General features: G+C 44.8%; 1 protein-coding gene across 1 annotated transcript in view; it reads left to right on the top strand.

Annotated features, from left to right (window-relative positions):
• The first annotated feature begins 10127 nt into the window (after nucleotides 1-10127).
• Nucleotides 10128-21587, top strand: part of MAP3K2 (mitogen-activated protein kinase kinase kinase 2) — a 98699-nt gene continuing 87239 nt past the window's right edge. Inside the window, exon 1 of the mRNA XM_040227813.1 lies at nucleotides 10128-10629. The gene's annotated coding sequence lies outside the window, so the exon portion shown is untranslated. The remainder of the gene's footprint in view (nucleotides 10630-21587) is intronic.

Raw genomic sequence — 21587 nt, 5'->3', positions numbered from 1 at the left:
TGTACCTGATGTTCTTGCTGCTCCGGGCTCGGTTCCACAAGAGGAAGCCTGGCCGGCTGCACTCAGCCTGAAACCGCGTGTACCTGGTAACCTCGTCCCAGGGGCCACAGTGCGCAGGAATGAGTCACCGAAACCCACTCCCGCGAGGAGACCCCTGCTCCCCAGCCCGCTTGCGGCCCAGACCTGGTTGCCAAGCAACAAGACACAACACATATAAACACACTGCGATCCCTGGCTGTAACTGTGAGGCTGTCTCCGGCGCTGCTGTCTTTCCCTTGCCCCTCCCCGCCAGCCGGGGCCCTGGAGCAGAAGGTTTGATCCTCGGGCTAAGGGCTTCCAGACTGGAGTGAATGTGTATTCCCTTGTGTGGATGTGGGGCTCTGCCCTAGCGAGGAATGGGCCGACGCTGCACAGGGCAGGGTGCAGGGAGGGGCAGCCGAGGGCGTGGGCGGCGGCAGGCGGCGTGAACTTTCACCATTCCGGCCTGCTGAGGTGGTGCCCAGGCAGGACTTCCTGAGTCTGAACTGGAGGACAGCAGGGTGGCTCCGCAATGAGAGTGCGTGCCCATTTCCCAGGCTCGAGGAGCTTCTGATGCCCCGAGGGCGTTGACACCGTCCTGTGTGGGGCTCCGAACTCCGCAGTCCCTCCTTTAGAATCTGCCACCATGCGCTCTCCTCACTCCACCACTCAGTTCAGTTGCAAACGTCTTGAGAGGGTGGCTCCCCTGGGTAGCCTCTTGCCTACACATTTGCCTGCATGGTCAAAGACTGTGTGCCTGGTTAACAGCTATTATTTTAGATCTGCTGCCCTACTCAGGCACTGAACTCGGGGCTGCATATGTATCATTCTATTAACCCTCACAGTGACATTGTAAAGTAGGTATTTAAAAATCAGTTTTATTAGGCTTACTTTGCAACAAAATCCAGCAATTTAATGTATATAATTTGATGAATTTTGACAAAAGTACACAAGCTTTTCAACACCACCACACCACAATGTTCGTGACATATTAAATAGAATATTCCCATTATCCTTCTGCAGACAAGTCTCCACTTTTGGCTCCTGGCAACCACTGATCACTATAGCTTTACTTTTTCTAGAAAATATATAAATGGAATCAGGCACTGTAGTCTTTCGTCTAGTTTCTTTAGCTTAGCATAGTGCTTTTGAAAGTCATTCAAGGGAGCCCTGGTTTTTTCCTTTCTTTGCTAACCAGTTGATGAATATTTGGGTTGTTTCCAGTTTGGGGCTATCATAAACAAAGCAGCTGTGAACATACATGTGCAAGTCTCTGTGTGGACCTATGTTTTCATTTCTCGTGAGGAAATACTAGGAAGGGAATTGCTGATTCATTCAATAGGTATTATTATTATCATCTCCTTTATGCAGATGAAAGATTGACGCTCAGAGAGGTTAAGCAGCCTGCCTGAACTCACAGTTTGGCAGAAATTCAAAGTCAAGTCTGACCTGTATGCCAAGTGGCCGTCCATAGGAAACAGGTATTTATTGAGTTGAAAGTACTTCCTTGGTCAGTAATCAGTGTAGCAACGTGTGTGTGGCCCAAATTCATCTGCACTCAAGTTCGCAGCTTGACACTGAGCACGAGTTGCTGAGCACAGCATGTACACAGGGACAAAGGTCGCCCCTCGTGGAAGCCTAAGTGGCAGAGCTGCAGGGTATCTGTTTTGTGTGCTAAAGATGGTGTTTGCCAGGTTTCTCCATCATAAAGTTGCTGTTTCCCCTTTGTAATTAATAATTTGAGAAGAGAGACTTTGAAAGTGAGTATTGTATTTCTCATCACGCTTTCACCCACCTGTTTGAATATGCAACGTGAATTACCTAACCCCACCACTCCTTTTACTCATTAGTTGAATTCTTCTGCTGTGGAGGCTTTCCCTTCTTCTTCCTTTGTGTGTCGGTACGACTCATGGGTTATTTTATAATATGGGATGGAATTCACTGTTTCAGTGTTCAACGTGTCCCATATTTGGCCAGCAGCAGTTCCTTTACGCTGACTCCTGGCGCTGTGTAACATGCCTTTATGATCTTCTGAGCACTCCCTTGCTCTCTGAGGTCAGATGGTCCAGGGCCTCGCACGTCTGCACCAATCCTGATCCTGTCCGTGGAGAACGGCATTCAGAAACCCGACCAGGGCGCTGAATATACTCATCATTGCTGGGATGTCTGATCATGGGGCCCCTCGGGCTACTGGATCTTATGGCAGTAGAGTTAGGTGAAAGGCAGGGCACGGAGACTGGACTGGCAAGTGAACGCTCAGCAAAATCGGGCATCGGCCTGTACAGGAATTTATAGTAAAAGCCCGGCTCAGTGCCCGTGGGAACCCAAGCCAGACCAATCACAGTACGGTTTCTCTGCTCAAAAATGTCTCTATAACTTTATAAGCCTCTGGGGGTAACATCTTTCAGCATTTCCTGCTTTGGTGTGAATTACTTCCAGGGCAGAGGACGTGGGAGCCCGGCTCTCAGGGATGGTGGGAGAGGGTAAGGGAGAGTGGGGGAAGGATGGTCTCAGGGGCTCTAGATAGTCGGCTGTGTCTCCCACGGTGCAGAAAGTAGCACAGATTTCTCCTGGCACAGACCCCGTTCTGTGCTGCCAGCTGACTGGCCAGTTGGCTCATCAGGGCCTGAGCATTGGTGTGAACTCCAGGAACTAGAGGTGGTGACTCACAATGTGAGGCCATAACTACACCTTCCGGTTGTGTTGGGTGCCCTCCATTCCGAAGGGCCGGCTGGCTCTGCAGTCTACAGGGAGGGGCAGTGCTGGGCTTCTTGCGGGCAGCAGGTGGGGACACGTGCTGTTTCCCAGTGGCTTTCACATGCCTTACCGCACTGTGTCCACCACAACCCTGGGCCAGGATGCCTTCCTGTCTTCAGATGAGGATGCTGAGTGAAGTGGCCGAGAAGGCAGACACCAGAGTCTGCCAACTCCAGTGTTCTGTATGGTTCAGGCTGGCCCGAGCTACCAGGCAGAATGACTACCATTTGAGGGCACAGGGAGCCCCACTCTCTGAGACTGGTCTGAGCAGTCTGGAGGGCCTGAAGGCTCAGTGGGACACTGAACCCCGCTCTGCTCAGCTTCAGCCAGGCTGGTCTACAGTGTAGACCCAGGTGAAGAAAGGACACCAACCCTTGTGACTTGCCTTGCAGAAACCACTTGTGGAAGGAGCTATGTCACACTGGGTTGAGGCATATGATGAACCTTAAGGAGGGATATGGCTAACTCATCACTCACCTCTGCTAGTGTCAACCCACTTGATGGTCTACCATGGGGGCTGAGGGTCCTGCAAAGCAGATCTGAAATGGGGCTGGGAAGGCTTGGACAGAAGGACCATGGTTTCAGGAATGGTGAGACTGAACCTGGAGAGCAGAGCCCTGGTGCTGGGAGGGGCACAGGGCATTAGGCAAATGGAGGGAGCTGGCATCAAGGAGCCAAGTGAGACATCAGGCACAGAGAGGGCTGGACAGGAAGACTCCAGTTCAGGGCTGCTCCACCAGTCCCAGGGGCCTGGTGCAACCCAACCTTTCTCTGACAGTTTTTCCTCATAGGTAAATGAGGTATTAATTCTGCAACCTACTTCATAGGATGTTTGTGAAAAATAACTAAAATTTGATAAAGGAGACTGAGGTAGAGGTAGAGAGAGAAGGAAAAAGTGGAACGGAAAAGAAATAAGAAGCCAGTATAAATAAAAACAGGAGGAAGGGAAGAAGCAGCCAATCCTTGTTTTGTTGACAAGTCAGAAGGGAGGAGCCCACGGGCAGTGGTTCCATTGGGGGCTGCTGCAGTGGTGGAGGCCACCGGGAAGCCCCAAACAAATAGCCACCTTCTTAAAAAATGATTATTATTGCTCACAATTTGATGTTGTTTTTGAAAAAAATATTTATTTGACTGTGCTGGGTCCCAGCATCTTCAGTCCTCGTTGCGGCATGCGAACTCCTGGTTGCAGCATGCAGGATCTAGTCCCCTGCCTTGGAAGCACAGAATCTTAACCACTGGACCACACTAGGGAAGACCACACAACTTGAGGTTTTAAAAGCGTATCTTGGGGGACTTCCCTGGTGGTCCTGTGATTAACCATCTGCCTTCCAATACAGCGTTCAGTTCAGTTCAGTCACTCAGTCGTGCCTGACTCTTTGCGACCCCATGGACTGCAGCACGCCAGGCTTCCCCGTCCATCACCAACTCCCGGAGCTTGCTCAAACTCATGTCCATCGAGCTGGTAATGTCACCCAACCATCTCATCCTCTGTTGTACTCTTCTCCTTCTCGGTGTACTCAAGTTCAATCCCTGGATGGGGACTTAAGACCCCATACGCCTTGGGGCAACTAAGGCCAGAGTGCACAGCTGCTGCAACTAAGACCCAACACAGCCAAAAATAAATAAAGAAAAATATAGTAAAGGAAAAAAAAAAAACATATCTTAAGACTGCCCTGGTGGTCCTGTGGTTAAGACTCTGAGCTCCTAATGCAGGGGGCTTGGGTTTGATCCCTGGTCAGGGAACTAGATCCCACATGCTACAAGGTATGGCCAAAAAAAAAAAAAAAAAAGGTTATCTTTTAACTAGATAGTGTTAGAATGCACCAACTCATATAAAACATATGATTTAAATACCTCTGGGTCCTTTTCCAAAACAGGATATTCTCCCTCAATGGTAATCCATAATATTCTTTTGACCTTGTAAGCAAAATTCGATCATGCTGTGCAAGGGCTAACGGAATATAAAAGGGACAGTCGTTATCTATATGAGCTTCACTTCTCAGATCTAGCTGAACATTGGGATCTCCTGTGGTTGCTCTCACTGCTCAGACACTAAGCGAAAAAAAAAAAATCTCTAATGTGTCCCATGGCAGCCAAGAAGCCGTCATTGGCTCTACATATATCCATTTTGTGAATATTTTTCATTAAAAAGGTTAGAATAAAGGTAAAACTTTAAGTATATATGCCAGCTGTTCAAATTTGCTTGCAAGTATAAGAGAAAATAAAGACAAACTACTTCTGCTGTGTAAGTGAAAAAAGTAGGACATAAAATTACATGTGCAATTACTTAAAAACTATCTAAAAATGTATCTAAAAGTAAAAAAACACCCCTACCACAAAGCTCCATACATGGAGAAAAGATGGGATGGAAACAGAGCTACAGAACGAATTAGAGGGTTTTTTCCCCTTGTGTTTTCCACATTTTCTATTAATAACAGGAAATATATAACAATTTTAAAGAAATGTACGTATTAGCAACAGATAAATGAAAGAATTGGAGATGATCAGGATCACAGAAAATTCAAGATAATCCCTCTGTTAGAAATCCTTCATATGGCCTTTCACCAAACTCAGAAAACGTCGAGGGCTATTCTAAACAGCAGAAATCCCAGAAATGAGTTTTCTTTGATCGTGGAAGCACTGTTCACTTTTTATCAGATGATTTACCTTGTTAATGTTTTGCTTTTTAAAACAGCAAAGTTGAGTTTTAACCGCAGCTGCCCTGAGGATGACAAGGATAACAGATTTCCCACAGATCATTTACACAGTATAAGATAAGTTTAAGGGGCCCTGCTCTGGCTCTCCACATCCTGACTCTCCAAGCACTTCTCAGGTACACCCCATTGGCTACTACACAACAGCCATCCATTCCTCGACTCCCCTGCAACCTAACCCAGGTTTCTGTCCAGACATGGCCTGGCAGTGTTCCCAGTCCCAGGGGGGGCATCCTGTGGGCTGAACCCATTGTGGTAAACCTGAGTCCTTTGCGGGCACAGACACAAGGCCCAGCTCCTACCAATGAGATGCTTTTATGAGTAGGTTCATCTACTGGTGGCAAGTATTTACTCTTCTCTCTTGTGAAAGTATAGAGCCCTGAGAAGAGGGCTCTCCTTCCAGCTCCACCATTCCTGTTTTTCACTCTCCAAGAAGGCCAGGAGGTATTCCAGGATGGAGGAAGGGATGAAGACGGAGGGGCAAAAGCAGTGGTCTGTTGAGGAAAGATCTCTGAAAGCAGGTACTTGGACTAGACACTTTCATTGATTTCCTTTTAGACAGTACTTAGTCACCCAGCTATGATGAGTAGCAAGTGAGACTGGGAAATTGACTCTTTACTATGGGGCGGGGATGCTATGTACTCAGGTAAAATCTGATGACTTTGGAAAGAAAAGAATGAACTTGGGCCCACCATTGGAAGATCTTGCTGCAAAAACAAGAGGCCGCCTTCTCGGGAGAGCTGATGTGAGGATATCCTCAAAAGAGAATCTCAAATATACTCAGCATCAGATCTTTGTTTCTAATGTCATTCCCCAATAAAAGGAAACAGGGCTCCTTGGAGAAATGGCTGACTCTAGGACTAGGGCAGGAAACAGTCAGGATGAATTGGCTCTGGTAAGGCCAGAAAGCAGGGGAGTGCTCTAAAAGAAAAAACAAAACGAAACAAACATACTCAACATCCCCAAACAGAGCAGTACAAGCAAACATCCCACAGTGACGGGGATATGTCAAAGGGCGACACAAGTCAATGGAAAGAGTTCCTAATGCCCAAACTTGGGGTAACTTGGACAAAATAATGTATTGGATTATTGGTTCAGTTCAGTCGCTCAGTTGTGTCCGACTCTTTGCGACTCCATGGACCGCAGCACGCCAGGCCTCCCTGTCCATCACCAACTCCTGGAGTTTACTCAAACTCATTTCCATCGAGTCGGTGATGCCATCCAACCATCTCATCCTCTGTCGTCCCCTTTTCCTCCCGCCTTCAATCTTTCCCAGCATCAGCATCTTTTCCAATGAGTCAGTTCTTTGCATCAGGAGGCAAAAGTACTGGAGTTTCAGCTTCAGCACCAGTCCTTCCAATGAATATTCAGGACTGATTTCCTTTAGGATGGACTGGTTGGATCTCCTTGCAGTTCAAGGGACTCTCAAGAGTCTTCTCCAACACCACAGTTCAAAAGCATCAATTCTTCTCCACTCAGCTTTCTTTACAGTCCAACTCTCACATCCATACATGACTACTGGAGAAACCATAGCTTTGACTAGACGGACCTTTGTCAGCAAAGTAATGTGTCTGCTTGTTAATATGCTGTCTAGGTTGGTCATAGCTTTCCTTCCAAGGAGCAAGTATCTTTTAGTTTCATGGCTGAAGTCACCATCTGCAGTGATTTTGGAGCCCCAGAAAATAAAGTCTGTCACTGTTTCCATTGTTTCCCCATCTATTTGCCATGAAGTGATGGGACTGGATGCCATGATCTTCGTTTTCTGAATGTTGAGTTTTAAGCCCACTTTTTTCACTCTCCTCTTTCAACAAGAGGTTCTTTAAACCAGAGATAACATAAAACCCATGAGTCCATAGTAACATAAATAAACAATTCCATAAGTAAGTAACTGAGGGAGAAGGGACATATCTCCCACGCAGAAGAATTCCATGGAATTCATGTTGATACTTTGTACTCCAGGGAATGGAGCCTAACTCCCCACTCTCCAGGTGTGAGCAGGGTGATTTCTTTGCAGACAGTACTGCATGGAAAGAAGGCGAAGAAACCTGACAAATAAAACCACAAACAGGCAATCAAGGTCAAGCTCAATAGCTGTAAGTCATGTGGTCAGGAATGTCCTTGATAAGTCTGTGGTGAGAATGACACGTTACCTCAGTGATCTGCATCCCCCAAACCCGCAACCCTGGTCTAATCACCAGAAAAACAGCAGACACACTACAACGAAGGGATATTCCTCAAAGCACCTGACAAGCACTCCTCAGAACTGTCAAGGTCATCAAAAACAAAGGAAGTCATGGCCAAGAGCAGCCTGAGGAGGCACAATGACTAAGTGTAATGTGGTATCCTGGATGGGATTCTGAAACAAGAAAAGGACATTAGGTAAAAACTAAGGAAATCTGAGTCAAGTGTGGACTTCTGTTAATGACATTGTAACAATATTGGTCCCCTGATTGTGACAAATTACCATTTTAATGTAAGATATGAATTAAAGAAGAAACTGGGTGTGGGGTATATAGGAACTCTCTGTACTATCTTCTCAACTTCTCTGTAAATCTAAGACTATTCTAAATTAAAAGTTTATTAGTGAGAAGACATTCTGCCCTTTCCTGAATGGGAGGTCATAATGTCTGAAGCTGAGGCAGTCATATTCTGACTGCAGAGAAGACAATTCACAGCCCTAGCCAATTTTGGGCCCAGTTACTGCATTTTTGTTATGTGAGAAAATAAACTTTACTATTTAAGCTGTTTTGTTCCTTGCAGCTGAAAAAAATATCCCAAGCTCACGAATTTGTAATCATATATCCCCAAATAAGCTGGGATGCCAGAGATTTACAGTCTAAGCAAGTATCTCACCAATGTAAAAGAGACTGGAGAAAAAGAAAAAAAGAGGCTTTTATTAATATACACATGTGGTGGAAAATGGTGGATGAAGTCCCAGTTAGGGTAGGGAGAGAAAAAGTGAGCAGAGGTATGAAGAAAAATCCATCTCCATCTTGAGATTATTTTGTAAACAAGTATTTATTGAGTGACTACTATATGGTCTGGAGAAGGAAATGGCAGCCCACTCCAGTACACTTGCCTGGAACATCCCATGGATGGAGGAGCCTGGCAGGCTTCAGTTCGTGGGGTCACAAAGAGTCGGACACGACTGAGCAATTTCACTGTCACTATATGGTCAGGCTAGGAACCATGGAAAATAATATAAAAGTTTAAGATTTAAATCCTGCCCAAGTATATTGAAATCCTTTATTTTTCTGTGGTATATCAGGCTTAGACGTTAGAACCAAAAGCCATCTTAAAGACCGGTTTTCTGCATACATAAGCTTAAAAGTACTCTACTTTTTAAATTAGTGGCAGCAAAGTGCTTTTCTATTAGGCTTTGTATTTTTGAGGTCCTCCAGCATTTAGCCTTTCTTTGTGGTGGCTGCCTAATTCTCGGCAGAGCAAATGAACCATTATTTATCCGCTCAGTCGGAGTCATTTAGGTTTCCAGGCTTCAGCATTACAAAAACTTGCCAATGAACATCTCTGTTCTTGCTCCTTTGACAACATCGCTAGTGTGTCTGTAATAAAAATTTCACGAAGGGGATCTAGATATTTCATTACAGAACACCCTTTCCCTCAGTCCCTGCCCCACAGGTGCGATCTCCCCTGTTCTTCAGGGCCGCAGGTTGGGCAGCTGCTTACCTCTGGGTGGGCACCACTCTTATTTCAACTGTTTAAGTGGATATGAGGCAGGAAGCAGGTGGGATCCATAACCTACCAAGAAAGAACGCAGATGCTAAAGGAAGAAATGGCGCAGGAAGTTGTAAGGGGTATTTGAGGAAACAAGAGATGGGGCAGGGCAGAGACTCTCTGGATCATAGTAGTTTGGGCTGCAGACAATGCAGAATGCAGGTCAGTCACATGACAGAGACCTCCAAACCTAACGCGATGAATTTGTACTTAGTACTGCGGGGCGACGGGGCGTGAAGAAAAGACTCAGTGAAAGCGACTGGGTTTTAGACTCTGTCACAAGTCCTGGGGGTGGAGTGTCAACTCATCTTCCCGCGCCGAGATTTCCACATTTGTTAACAATTAAAAAGTAATACTTGCTGGGCCGACCTCGAATACATACAAGAAGTAAACAGTGAACTGTAAAACTTAGAAGGCCGATCTCCAGGGTAGTGGTTTACGGTCAGGTGACAAGTCGACAAAAAGTTCTTAAGTCGTTTAGGAAAAAATGCTGAAACCAGATCCAAAGACGAAATCTTTTCGTCTGCAAACGACTTGCTATGGACTCGAAGTGGGTCGCAGCCCCTTCTTGCTCCGCTGCTCTCGCTCTGCCAGAAGCCCGCGCGGGAGACCATTTTCGAGGTTTGTTTTGGCGTCTCGGCGCCAAGGACTCCCGTAGACGCGAGGGAACTGAGGTGCAGGTGTGTGCGTGAGAGCACAGGCCCGGAACCTCCGCACTACTGAGCCGGCGTGTGCCACCGGGCGTGCGTGGGCGCAGCCAGCCACTGCGCAGGCGCGGACACGCTCCCCCTCGGCCTCCGCGCGGCGCTCTGGGCGAGCGCGCGCCCCCGGCGGGTTCCGCTCCCGACAGGCGGAGGGCTGCGTGCGCACGAGAGAGCCGGCCGTGACGTGCGCCGCGCTACGCCCGACGTCACGGGTCCGTGTGTAGTGGCGGCCGGGCTGCCCTCAGCAGCGGCTCACGACGAGGGTGGTGCGGTCGCTGGGTGCAGTGTTCGGGGGTCCTGCGGCCCGCAGCGGCGGCGGCGGCGGCGACGACGACGACGACTACCGGGAGGCCCGGCGCTCCCAGCCGCGGAGTCGTCGCTCCCGCCCCTTCTCCGGCCTCGGCGGCACCCGGCCCGCGGCTTCCTCCTTTTCTGCCCAGCTTCCCGCGGGCCTCGGGGCCGCGGCGGCGAGAAGGAACGAGGGGCGCCGCGAGGCCCCGGCCGGCCGCCACGGTCCACGCGCCCGCCGCAGGCTCCATGTGAAGGAGGGCCGGGCCTGGCCCCCGGCCCGCGCCCGACTCCTCGTGCGCCCCTCCGGTCCGCGGGGGCCCGCAGCCTCCCTCGACCGGGGGGCGCGGTGACAGGCCGCGCGGGGGCGGAGGGGTGGGTCTGCGGCGCCCTACGTCCCCGCGGAGCGGCGGGTAAGTGCGTGCGTGTGTGTGTGTGTGTCTGTGTGCGTGTGTGTGTGTGTGTGTGAGCGCGCGCGCGCGCCCGCACAAGTGTGTGGCGGTGGGGGTGGGGGAGCGGGGAGGGGGCCGGACGTGAGGAGGGGGCCGTTACCGGCCTGGGCGCAGCCCCTGGGGCGGAGATCTGGCTAGATTGTTGCCTCGCTTGGGGTGGGCGGACCTTGGGTCCCTTGCATCCTGTCCTGAAGTCCAGGTCCGAGCGAAGTAGACTGCTGGGCGGTGGAGCTGTCAAGACGCGTACTCCGCCTGGCCTTTGGAAGGAAGATTGCGCCTGGTCCTTGGGAGAGGCAGAAATGGTACATGCAGGAAGCGAGAAAGTGCTTGTTTTTGCCCTGTAGTGCAATAGTGGTTGGGGTTGATGCCCTTTTCTCTTTATGGGCTTTAGCGAGCACTTGTTACGCCTCCGATACTTACCGTGCATTGTCTCACCTCACCTTCGAAGCCCAGTGCGGTGATACTGTCTCTCCATTATACGGTTGAAAACATCGAGGCTCAGATTGAGGAACTTGCCCAAGGTCACGCAGCTTGGTAATCTGGGAAAGCCTTGGTTCGAATATGATGTCTTTTTCTGTAGAAGTGTATTTCTCTAGTTCAGATCTTGCGAAAATAAATATGTGAGGAAAATGAGACAACCTGAAAAGTTTCTTCTTGGGAGTAAAATCTAAATATTTTAAAAAGTAGATCCAGTTTATATGCCCCTATTGTAGGTTGTTCAGTGTGTTTTGCTGCAGCCTAGCCAAATGATTTTCTTGATTCTTTCCCTCAAAAATTACTTTTAAAAGGTGACTCTAGGCACCTTAACCTTTTTCTTTTTTTGAGGTGGAACTGACCGAACAGAAAATATTTCCCCTCTTATCAAAAAGAAGAAATGGATTCAGTTAAACTCCGTATTTCTTGAAAAGTTACAATTTGTGCAATTTATGCTTGATGCATACAGGGAACTCACAGTTGGGTTATTTGCTTGAGATTTCCTTATTGCAAAATTTGCTTCTGGATTATGTGGCAATGACAACATGCTTAGTAATTTGTGCATTAACTTGTGCAATATCTCTGAGTGGAGAGCCAGAATTTAATGTGTAGAGTGTTGTAAAAGTTATCTTTTAATGATGTGATTGTTTTCTTTCCTATGTATGTAGCAAACTAATGAGTATTTATAAACTAACTGAAATCCTCATTTTAGCATTGACCTATACTCTGTTTCTTTGATTATGATTAAAGTTAGATAGCCTTTACATTTCTCTTTGCAGAAGAAAGTGTTGATAAAATTCTCTTGAGTAACTTAAGTTTCATGCATAGTTGTAAATGTTTAAGAAATCTATTGATGCCCCAAATTGTAGTATTTTATAATTTCCTTTAATGTATTATCAGGTTTAAGAAAATTTGTAGTTGAATGTCTTTGTGATGTCTGTAGAGAAAAGGTTGAATTATAGAGTTTAGAAGTGGATGGTTCACAGATTGATTTGTTGTTTGCTTAAAATACAAATGTGTGTTGAGTCTTGTTGAATGTAATATCATTATAGAATGGTTATCTAGTCATGCTCTCCATGAATCTCTCTTGACAGAAATAACTATTAAAGGTTTATTGTAAATAATTTGATGATTACATTGTAGACTCAGTCTTTTAAGTGTTTTAATTGAAACTTTCATCCCTTGTTTACCTTATTGCTACCAGAGGGGTAAACTATATTTAATAGATGCTGTGTTAAAATGAATTGTGTTTGGTTCTAGACAAGTCCCAGCTTTAGTATCAGATTGATTTTATTTTTCTTTGTAGAATTGGAGCTCTCAAAGCTCCCTCCCACCTGCCCCCCAATCCAACCCCAACTTTTTATTAGGACAGTTTTAAGTACACAGGAATTTGGTGATATCAGAATCCATATAGTAATCCTGTAGACTGATCTATTGGCATCTTGCCATAGTGTGTACATTACCTTTGGCCATGCGTGCCTGTGTGCTCACTCAGCCACGGCCCACTCTCTGTGACCCCATGGACCGTAGTCTGCCAGGCTCTGTCCATGGGGTTTTCCAGGCAAGAACATGGGAATAGGCTGCCATTTCCTCCTTCAGGGCATCTTCCCAACCCAGGGATTGAATCACTATCTCCTGCCTGTCTCTTGCTTTGGCAGGCAGCTTCTTTACTACTGAGCCATGTGGGAAGCGTTTTTGGCTATACCATTTGAAAACTAAACTGTGGACACTATGACACTTTACCCCTAAATATGCCAACTTGCATTTCCAAAGATAAGGACATTTTGTTACACAGCCAAAATATCATTATTGTTAACTTTCTAATTAATAGTTTCTTATTGTTAATTTCTTAATGTAATCTACTATCCATGTTTAAATTTCCCCATTTGTGCTGGAAAGATCTTTTATGGCTTTTTATACTTAATCCCACCAAACCAGGATTATTCACTACAAGGTTTATTCACTACATTTGGCTAAGTCTCTTTGATCTCTTCTAGTCTAAAACAATATTACCTCTCCATTTTATTTATTTATTTTTTTATCTTTTGGCCATGCCACACAATATGTGGGATCTTAGTTTCCCAGCCAGGGATTGAGCCTGTGGCCCCTGCTGTGGAAGCACAGTTTTAACCACTGGATGCCTTGGAAGTCCCATCATCTCTCCATTTTATAAAATGGATTTTTTTTTTTAAGTAAAAGAGATCAAGCCAGTTATTTTAAAAAAAAAACCAATCTGGGGTTTTTTTTTTCCCCCCCCCCCCCCCCCAACAGTGTAGTAGTTCCTCTAGCTAACTGTAAGCTAGATTTAAAGAATCGTTAGTTTCAGATTAAATACTTTGGGCAAGAGAAACTACTGAGTGTTTCTGTGTATTTTATATTGCTTCTCATCGGGGTCATATATTGTTAAGTCCTATTATTTGTGATCCTGAGTTCGATATCTTGGTTGTGGGGGTTGTTGTTCAGTTGCTAAGTCATGTCCTTGCAACTCCATGGACTGCAGCACACCAGGCTTCCCTATCCTTTACTGTCTCCCCAAGTTTGCTCAAACTCGTGTCCATTGAGTCAGTGATGCCATCCAACCATCTCATCCTCTGTTGCCCCCTTCTCCTGCCTTCAGTCTTTCCCAGCATCGGGGTCTTTTCCAGTGAGTCAGCTCCTCCCATTAGGTGGCTAAAGTATTGGAGTTTAAGCTTTAGCATCAGTCCTTTGAATGAATATTCAGGGCTGATTTCCTTTAGGGTTTACTGGTTTGCTCTCCTTGCTGTCCAAGGGACTCTCAAGAGTCCTCTGCAGCACCACAGTTTGAAAGCATGAGTTCTTAGGCACTGAGCCTTCTTTATGGTTCAGCTCTCACATCCCTACATGATTACTGGAAAGACCACAGCTTTGACTAGATGGACCTTTGTCAGCAAAGTGATGTCTCTGCTTTTTAATATGCTGTCTAGGTTTGTCATAGCTTTCCTTCCAAGGAGCAAGCATCTTTTAATTTTGTGGCTTGCAGTCACCCTCTGCAGTGATTTTGGAGCCCAAGAAAACAAAATCTGCCACTCTTTCCACTTTTTTCCCATCTGTTTGCCATGAAGTTATGGGACTGGATACCATGATCTTAGTTTTTCGAATGTTGAGTTTTAAACCCGCTCTTTCACTCTCCTCTTCCAGTCAGTTCAGTTGTGTCTGACTCTTTGTGACCCCATGGACTGCAGCACACCAAGCCTCTCTGTCCATCACCAACTCCTGGAGTTTACTCAGACTCATATCCATCCAGTCGGTGATGCCATCCAACCATCTCATCCTCTGTTGTCCCCTTCTCCTCCTGCCTTCCGTCTTTCCCAGCATCAGAGTCTTTTCCACTGAGTCAGCTCTTTGCATCAGGTGGCCAGAGTATTGGAGCTCCAGCTTCAGCTCTCCTCTTTAGGTGAGGTGTATTTTCCCCACTGCAATTGGCATGTGTTCTCCAGTAGTCTTTCAGTTTTCAGTAGATAGTAATATCTATTGCTGCATCTGTTGGCAAGCTAACTTCTGAATTTCAGTGTTAATAATCTTTTGTTGGTCTGTAGACAGCAACAGAATCGCAGGAATTGTAAAAATATTCTGTGTCGCTGTATTAATCAGGTTCTGATTTTGCAGCTGTATTTATCAGGTTCTGATTTGGGGGATTTTAAAATATTTTTAATAATGAACTCAAGGTCATCGCCAGTTATGAATAAAGAGAGACCTGACTTGAGAGAACAGAGGACAATTCAGTTTCTGTCTTTTCCTGTACTCTCTCAAAGACTGTGTGTGTGTGTTGGCTGTACCGTGAGGCTTGTGTGGCTTGTGAGACATTAGTCCTCACTGAACCTTGGTCCTTGGCAGTAAAGTCGAGGGGTCCCTATCACTGGACCATCAGGGAATTCCCTCCATATGTTTCTTTTAAGTCTTAGCCAATATTTGTTGCTCAGAAATAGCTGAAATACAAAGGAGAGTTACTTGACTAAAAAATATTTTGAGAAAACTGTTTTCTGGTGTCATGCAAAGGAGAACTGGATTGAGAATCAGAAGGTCTAAACCCTAGGCCTAATTCAACTGTTCTATGAAGTTCAAGGGTTATAAACTTTTTAATGTCACTCTGTGTTCTCATGTCATAGTGATTGTTAGTAAACATGTTCGTAAACATGTCAGGAGGATAGGAATAAACTCTTCTTTGATGTTCTTCCCATAACTAGCCCACCACCTTTCTTGTAAGTGCTCAAGAATGTTATGCTTGAGAGTCATAGTACTATAAATTTAAAAAGCACTCTGTAGTTGTTAAACTTTGGAAGTTTTTTCTAGGGTAATTTCTCCCCATTTGTATAGTTAGTCATTTAGTATGGACTTTAATAAATTAATAGTGACAAATTAAAAGAGTAGTTTAAGGTACGATTTTATCAGTGTTTTTTCGATAATTCCCAGATTGTGCCTGCTCAGCACCACTGCCTCAGGCAGGCTGCCCCTTGAGCGCTCTGCGCTCGCCTCCGCTGCCCTCGCTGCCCTCTGACTGCACAGCCCGGCGGTTGTCTCTGTTCTCCGCAGAGAAATTAGCTCTTCAAGCACAAGGCAGTGCTGTGTTGATTGTAGTGCCCAACACCTAGCACGATACCTGTTGCCAAATGTTTATTACATGGATAGGTAATTGACAAGAGGCCTCCTTTTACAGTGTTCTCAGATTCTTAAAAGATGGTAGCTACATGAGTGGAACAGGGTGGGGAAGTTCAAGAAAATGTTTCTGTATTCTCAGAGAAAGTCAAGCATTTGTGAACAGCTCTACCACAGAGGCAAGGCTGTGGAAAAGTTTCTAAAAATTAATAGGAATCAGTGGGAGAATGTTAGATAATACTTATTATTTTTGAAAGTCTTTGAGAACAGATCTGCAGTCTAAGCCGAAATTTCAATTCTTTCTGTGCTATTTAGTAATAGTTATATGCTCCCAACTCATATTGTATTTTAGGTTTGTGACTTGAAGATGTTTCATTATTATTATCATTGTTTGATAAGTTTGTCGTTACCCTAAGTTTGACCGACTTAGCTACATGCTTCCCTGGTGGCTCAGACGGTAAAGCGTCTGCCCGCAATGTGGGAGACCTGGGTTTGATCCCTGGGTCAGGAAGGTCCCCTGGAGAAGGAAATGGCAACCCACTCCAGTACTTTTGCCTGGGAAATTCCATGGATGGAGGAGCCTGGTGGGCTACAGTCCATGGGGTCGTAAAGAGTCGGACACAACTGAGCAACTTCACTTCACAATGGTATTTATGGAGTTTTAACTCAAAATATTTTGTTCTTTTGTTTTAATATGAAAGAAACGAGACCAATGTTCTCTGACTAAATTTTGTGGAGAGATTAATGTCATGATTTATATGATTGCTTTAATGCATTTTAAAATCAGTTTAGGCATTTTTAGACCTGTTGACTACTTTGTAAAATTAGTAATAGTTATTATATGGTATGACATAATGTATAAAAACAGTACGTCAAAGAACATTTACAAACTTTATTATTTGGTTAGATATTATAAGGAAATGAAACAAGTAGTAGGTAGCTAGCTCAGCCTTGGTGTTGATAAAGATCTACTTTGAGAGATGGTGTATCATTAACCTCCAGTCTGTTAGCAGTACCTGACTGCATTTGGTTGATTTCAGCCCCAAACCACCATATACCTTCATTATAAATCTTTCCCTATGATTTGAGAAAGAGTAGATTAATTTTGTGTTCTGAGATCATGTAATGTGTATTAATCAGCATCTCAAAGTTTTGTCCCATAGTTATGGACTGTTGCATACTGCCTTAGGGTTAAAAGATTTACTCAGGGATGTACCTGAAGAGTTTTCTTGCCTACAATGTTCCTGAAGTGAATACACAGACTGCAAACTGTATTTCATAGTAGGTAGAAAGCCTGAATTCGGTCTTAAATCTGCCATTAATTAGAAGTTGACTGTGACAAAGTGACTTCAGTAATTTTTTAAAAAACATTATCTTAGCACATAGCAGGTACATGCAGGTCTCTTAGCGCATAGCAGGTACACGCAGGGCTCTTAGCGCATAGCAGGTACACACAGGTCTTTGCTGTGTTATGTGAAATCTTTCTTTGTAGCACACGGACGCTAAGTTGTGGTCCATGGGCTCAGTACTTGCAGTGCTTCGGCTTAGTTGCTCCACACCATGTGGGATCTTAGTCCCCAGACCAGGAATCCACTCTGCACCCCCTGCATTGCAAGGTGGATTCTTAACCACTGGACCACCAGGGAAGTGCCTAGTTCACCATTTCTGAATTTGAAAAAGTTGCCCTAGTTGATTTCTTTTTTAAAAAAGTTTATTTTTTGGCTGTGGTGGGTCTTTTTTGCTGCATGGGGCCTACTCTTCATTGCAGGGCCTGGGCTGCTGCTTGCAGTGGTTTCTCTTGCTGTGGAGAGCACAGCCTCGAGGTTCGTGGGCTCCGCAGTTGTGTGCACAGGCTTAGTCGCTCTGCAGCACCCGGGATCTTCCCTGACCAGGTATCAAATTGATGTCCCTTGCATCACCAGGTGGACTCTTAAACACTGAACCACAAGGGAAGCCGCACCCCGCCCCACCTAGTTGATTTCTTAAGGACCTATATAATCTGTGATTCTGTGAGATCCATAGCATCATAGAAAATAATAGAGTCAAAAGAGATTCAAGTTTTCTTGCTTGGGAGATTATTAAGATGACAACTGTCCAGGGAAGATTTGTTACAGGGCAGCATTTGGAAGATAAATCGCTCTGTTTAAATGTGATTAATTTGTCAGAATGACATCTTTTACTTAAAGATATTTTATAGCCAGGTAGCTTGTGTTGAACTGTGATAATCTATAGTGGGTTCACAGTAAATACTTGTTGAAAGAGTAGATGAATAACTTCAGGACTGATATGATTGAAATCAGAATCACCTGATGATATTTTAGTGATAGAAATCCAGGACAGTAACCATTGAATTCTAGACAAGAACTAAATTATTCTCATGAATGGGCACTAAGACAAGTGAAATACATTTTTTGAGATACTTTAGCCAAAAGTGAGGGAAGATCTTTTTGGAAAAGGAAAAAAAAAAGAGGTATTGGAAAAATTTTACCTGCAGTCTATGCCCACTAGAAATTTTAAAATAATTCTATGGATGAACTGGATAAACCCCAAATGATTAAAAAAAAATTCTTACTTCCCAATGGAAAAAACCATTTGGGGCAAACCATACATCAGCAAAAAAAATTTTAATATATATATTTATTTTTGTGAGGCTCTGTGGAATCTTAGTTCCCTAACAAGGAGTTGAACCTGTGCCCCTTGCATTGGGAATGTGGAGTCTTAACCATTGGATCACAGGGAAGTCCCAGCAAATTTTTTTTTCTCAGAATCTCTCTGCTTCTTTATTCTTCCTTTCTTCCATCTTTGCATCTCTAACCAAAGCATAGAAGTACATTGTGTTCTTAGCTTATTTTGTTCTTAGGTAATAAATTGGTATTGGCATTTGTTAAACTAGAGCTTCCCTTGTGCTCAGATGTTAAAGAAACTACCTGCAATGCTGGAGACCTGGGTTCAATCCCTGGGTCAGGAAGATCCCCTGGAGAAGGGATTGGCAACCCACTCCAGTATTCTTGCCTGGAGAATCCCATGGACAGAGGAGCCTGGTATGCTGCAGTCTGTGGGGTCACAAAGAGTTGGACACGACTGAGCAACTAAAACTTTTGTTAATCTGATACCCACTCTAGTGTTTTCTCTCATATAAATCTTGCTCTTTTGCAGATGGGAGGATCAAGTTTGGATGATATGGCTTCATAGAACGAGGGCTCTTCATCCTGTTTTCAAAGATTGGCAGCTGAGAACTGATAAAAGAAGGCTTGATTGGAGATTATGAAAGGACTAAGTGGCTTAGATTTGGTTATGCAGGAAGATCTCTAAAGGAAAAGTTGCAGAGATCTTGGTCAATAGGTGGAGGGGAGGCTTCAGTGGTTGCATGAGTTAGGGTTCAATCACAGAGGAAGAACAAACTGCTGCGGTATCATGGAATTAAGGAATTTATGAAAGGTAGAAGGCCTTATGGAGTTGTGGGAGAAGCTTGGAAACCAAAGTCTGTAAGGGGGAATTGGCAGATCAGAGAAGTCACTAACCAGCCTTTCTGAGTCAGTGGTGCAGTCGGCAAGTCAGAGTTTGCAGGGGAATGTGAGAAGCTAGTTAGGCCCAGCTACGGAAGTGTGGGCGCACACAGTAGAGCTGGTGGAAAGTATAGAAAGCTGTTGTCTCTACATAGCTACCCCTTCTGTGGTCTTGAGTCAGGCTTTTGATGGTGGGCCTGAGGTTGCTGTTTGGTTGGCAGGGTTGACAATAAGAAAGAGCTACATGCAGTACCGGGGAGAGCAGAGACACAGTGAAATACTCTGTCAGCTCTGCACCCATCTGACCCTAATGCTCAGAGAGCAATGTCCGCGTTTCACCGTCTCTAACCAGGAACCTGGTGGGAAGAGGATTCTGGAAATGTAGTTTGAACTTAAAAGTTGAAATGGTACAAACCGTCACAGAGGGTGAGAATGGAGGGTGGCTGGGAAGTCACAGTGAGGACTGTGATCGCTGTGGCGGTCCACGATGATGTTTCATCTTCTGTGAGGGAGTAAGTTCTTCAAAATCTCCAAGCCTTTCTCTTCCTCTGTGAGATGGGAAGATAATACCTACATTAGAGATTATTGTGAGCATTAAGTGAAATGTTTTGTATTTAGCAGACTGTCAGCACAGTGTAAAATAATAGCTTTTATTATTAGTAGTAATTGTGGTAGTAAAGAAGATGGATTGAGAAATAGGAAGGGTGTATTTTGAAAGAGAGGGGAGAAGTAGAGAAGATGAATGGAGATAAGAGAGAAGTAGAACACGTAGTTCCTGGAATTGAGAATGCAGTAATCCAGCTGCGGAGGACACATGCCAGCGTGTAGCAAGGTTGGGAAGGTGTTAAGTCAGATAACATCCTTTGAGACAAATGACTGCCACGATGAGTGGAGAAACGTCAAGTCCTGTCATTCCAGCGCACTCTTGCTCCATCGTCCACTCAAGTCCAGCTCTTTGCGACCCTGTGGACTATAGCCCACCAGGCTGCTCTATCCATGGGATTTTCCAGGCGAGAATACTGCAGTAGGTTGCCATTTCCTTCTCTAGGGTGCAGTTAAGGTTAAAAGTGGTAATGTGAAACTCCTAGTACACTATCAGTCCTCAGAGGTTATTTTTCACTTCTTATCATTTAGAAAGCTGGACAGATGAAGGGAGTAGGGAAGGCTGAAACTGGGTCCTTGTTTAGACAAGAAGGAAAGGAGGACACATTTCAGATAGCAGAAATAGGAGGAGGCATCCTCCCAGTGTGCACACTTCATAAGACAGGTTGGTGCCTACTGGCTCCTGATCTGTGCTTTTGGTAGCCTGTTTGTAGTTTCTTGATTTTGATTTGAAGGATTGCTTATGCTTGTATCACTGCAAGCAATCAGTACCCAGTAATTGTGTAGCACATAATGATACTTACTGTACAACAAAGCCAGAGTTTTTACCAACTGTGAACCCCTAAAGTTAGGTGTCTCCTTCCTCATCCATGGTCTATACCATGGCGTTTTCTCTTCACACTCAGTAGATTCATAACATTATTTACCTTTAGTGATTTCACTTGCTTACAGTATGAAGTGATGAAGATTGATAAAAAGAGAGATTACATTAAAAAAATAAATAATAAAGAAGAAAAAAGCAAAGCTTAAAAGAAATAGCAGCTCTAATTTATTTCTTTGTGAGTCTCAGGGCTCCTTAAGTGTTTCCTATTTTGGCTTTTCAAATCCAACCTAAGCTAAAATGATGAGATGTGGTAGATGCTGTTACACATACTCACAGTTTCCAAACACCCCAGTAGGGTAAAGACCAAAAGGAAGCAAAACTAAAAGAAGATAAAACAGGAGAGCTTGGTTTGATCCCTGGGTTGGAGAGATCCCCTAGAGAAGGAAATGGCAACCCACTCCAGTATTCTTGCCTGGAGAATTCCATGGAGCAAACACCCTCTTCCAAGAACATAAGAGAAGACTCTGCACATGGACATCACCAGATGGTCAACACCAAAATCACCACTAATTGATTATATTCTTTGCAGCCAAAGGTGGAGAAGCTCTATACAGTCAGCAAAAAGAACACCGGGAGCTGACTGTGGCTCAGATCAGACTTAAATTGAAGAAAGTAGGGAAAACCACTAGAACATTCAGGTATGACCTAAATGAAATCCCTTATGGTTATACAGTGAAAGTGAGAGATAGATTTAAGGGATTATATCTGATAGACAGAGTGCCTGATGAACTATGGACGGAGGTTCGTGACATTATACAGGAGACAGGGATCAAGACCATCCCCAAGAAAAAGAAGTGCAAAAAGGCAAAATGGTTGTCTGAGTAGGCCTTACAAATAGC

Source organism: Oryx dammah, unplaced genomic scaffold, assembly GCF_014754425.2.
Source record: "Oryx dammah isolate SB20612 unplaced genomic scaffold, SCBI_Odam_1.1 HiC_scaffold_27, whole genome shotgun sequence".
Classification (NCBI taxonomy): Eukaryota; Metazoa; Chordata; class Mammalia; order Artiodactyla; family Bovidae; genus Oryx; species Oryx dammah.
This window is presented reverse-complemented; position numbering and strand designations above follow the sequence as displayed.